Raw genomic sequence first — 2,910 nt, forward strand, 5'->3', positions numbered from 1 at the left:
TCCTTTCCTACTTTACTGCTTCTCCTGTCTGCCTGGCTTCTGGCTCCTGGCTCCAGGCATATCCCTCTCTTTCTCTCTGGTTCTCTTTTTTCATTCTCCTCCTTTGCCTAGATTCCTCCTCCTACTTACTCTCTCTGCCCACCAACCCTGCCTATCCCTCTCCTGCCTAGCTATTGGCTGTTCAGCTTTTTATTAGACCAATCCAGTGCCTTAGGCAGGCAAGGTGAAACAAATGCAACACACCATTACATAATTAAGTAAATGCTGCACAAACAAATATGACACATCCTTACATCATTAAACAAATGCAGCATAAACACATGTAACACACCTTTACACAGTTAAAGTAATATTCTGCAGCAGAAGCAAATGTAACACATCTTTACATAGTTAAAGTAATATTTCACAAATCATTGAATATAAACTTTCTTTCAGTTTGTGTGTGTGTGTGTGTGTGTGTGTGTGTGTGTGTGTGTGTGTGTTTACTATTAGGAACCATAGCTGAGCTGCAATGATGACATGGATGCACATTGAGAATTCCCTGAGTTTCAATGGGGATTAAAAAAAAAGGGCCATTAGGACATCAAATCTTCTCTAGCAAAGAGGAAGAAGAGATCTCTCACGTGTCAGCAGACCAGGAACAAGGCAGCGAAGAGGAATGTGAACAGGGGCCCTTCTTATTCCAGAAAACAGATGGCATAACTACCACCAATCTTAAATCTGATAAAACTTTACAGATGGATCCTCTGCCTGTAGGTTCAGACGGGTCTCAACTGCTGTGTAGTGTTTAATTTCCAAGGATTCATGCAGCCACTGAAAATGCCCATGCAAATGAACATCTGGGTGTCAACTATGACACATAGTTAGATGTTGCCATCCACCCAAACACCACTGAGAAACACATTCTGATCATGAGGCAATCACTATTGGCCTCAAGAATTATGGTGCCTGGACCCCCAGTGTGTAGATAATAAGAGATTTACTATCTGCTTGAAGGTTGCCAAAAAAAAAAAAGGTGTCTGTACAGGAGGCCAGCAAGGAGAACCCTGTCCAGTTCTATTTCCTGGTTAAGTTCTACCCTGACAGTGTGTATGGGAAGGTCATCTGGGACACTGAAGCTGTTTTTTCTCCAGGCCAAGAGGGGATTCTTAGCCAGGAGATCTATTGCCATCTGGGGATGGCAGTACTCCTGGAATCACATATCTTGCAGGCCAAATTCAGACACTGTAATAAGGAAATGGACAACTACAGGTACCTTAGCTCGGAGGGGCTAGTCCCTCAGTGAGTCATAGAGCAGCACAAGCTCATCAAAGATCAATGGGAGGATGGCATGCAGAACATTGCCAGATGCTCAACGACAGCTAGGCTGGAATATCTGAAGATTGCTCGGGATCTGGAAATGTATAGAATCAACTATTCTGAGATTTAAAAATAAGAAAAGAACAGACGTTTGGCTCGGAGTTGAAGACCTTGGACTAAATATTCATGAGAAAGATGACAAGTTGACTCCAAAGATCAGCTCCTCTTGGAGTGAAATCAGGAATAACCTCTTTCAATGACATAAAAGCGTATCCTTAAGCCCATTGACAAGAAGGCATCTGACTTTGTGTTCTCAGCCTGAGAATTAACAAGCGGATCCTTCAGCTCTGCCTGAGGAACCCCGAGTTACACAAGCACCAGAGGAAGCCACAAACCGAGGAAGTGCAGTAGATGAAGGTCCAGGTGTGGGAGGAGAAGCTAAAGAGGCATCTGGAGCGACAACTGTTGGAAGGCAGAGAAGGGGAGAGAAGCTGTAGCAAGAGAGAAGGGGCAGATGCTGAGGGAGAAGGAGGGGCTGCTGCCGCTGCAGGAGCGTGAGCACAAGACTCATGCTCGTGCGTGAGGACAGAGTAAGAGCTCTCTGAGGGGCAGAGAAGGCCCTCCAGCTACAGGAGGAGAGGAAGTGAGTTCAGGAGGAGGGTGACTGCCTGGAGGATGGCCACTTGTTCACCCTGCTGGCCCAAGAGAAGCTGGAGAGATAAAGAATCAGGAGCAGCTAGCTACAGAGATGGGGGGAGGGTAACATCATTGTGCCCTCAGAGGCCAAGGAGTCACAGCACCAGGCTAAGGAAACCCAGGTCCACCTGGTGAAGACCAAGGAGCTGTACCTGGTGATGATGGCTCTGTCACTGTCACCACCCCTGGGGTAGGAGCTAGAAAATTACCATGACTGGGAGGGTCTGCAGGACCAAAGTGCCAAGGCTATGCTCCTGCACAGAGCTCTCCAGTGGGGATGTCTTGGCATCACCAAGGCTTAGAAGAAAGCGTGTGTGCAGCTGCAGCCACTGGGTCTGAGTTGTTCCGAGCCTGAGACAAGAGTAAGAGGACTCCCAACATCGTCCACAAGGAGAAATTGCAAGGCCAGGATAAATACAAGATGCCGTGGCAGATCAGGCCAGGCTGGGACCTCAGGTGCCTCATGGCAGGGCTGTCACACTCGGCTCTGTAGTACTCTAAATCTTGAAAACCCCTGGATGTACCCCTTAAAAGAAAGCAGTTACCGGGCAGAACTAGACCCAATAGAAGCCTCCCCGCTTATCTTCCCAATTGTATCATAGTGCCGAACAGGCTTGATTTTTATGACAGTTATGGACTCGTTTTTCTGGGATTTGGATACTTCTAAAGTCCAGCAAACTCCATGCTGGATGGTATAATCCAAGCTTCGGCATCACTAGGGACCAAGCCATGGCTGATAACTGTGGTTGCCTTTTTCTCTAGTTTTGAAATGAACTCAAATTGCCTGGCTTGCTTTTAATTTCTATGAAGGATCTATCCTTGTGTTTTAAGGGATCAAAGTTATTTTGAAAACCGGGTCTAAGGCATGCTTCCCCCACAATGGTCTCTTTCTTCCAGAGAGCAAGCAGTTCAGAG

The 2,910-nt window shown here is 46.7% G+C and overlaps 1 pseudogene; it reads left to right on the forward strand.

Annotated features, from left to right (window-relative positions):
• The first annotated feature begins 551 nt into the window (after positions 1-551).
• Positions 552-2,189, forward strand: LOC128113172 (ezrin-like; annotated as a pseudogene).
• Positions 2,190-2,910: the final 721 nt, after the last annotated feature.

This window comes from Peromyscus californicus, unplaced genomic scaffold (assembly GCF_007827085.1).
Source record: "Peromyscus californicus insignis strain IS unplaced genomic scaffold, ASM782708v3 Scaffold_18__1_contigs__length_77618521, whole genome shotgun sequence".
Classification (NCBI taxonomy): domain Eukaryota; kingdom Metazoa; phylum Chordata; class Mammalia; order Rodentia; family Cricetidae; genus Peromyscus; species Peromyscus californicus.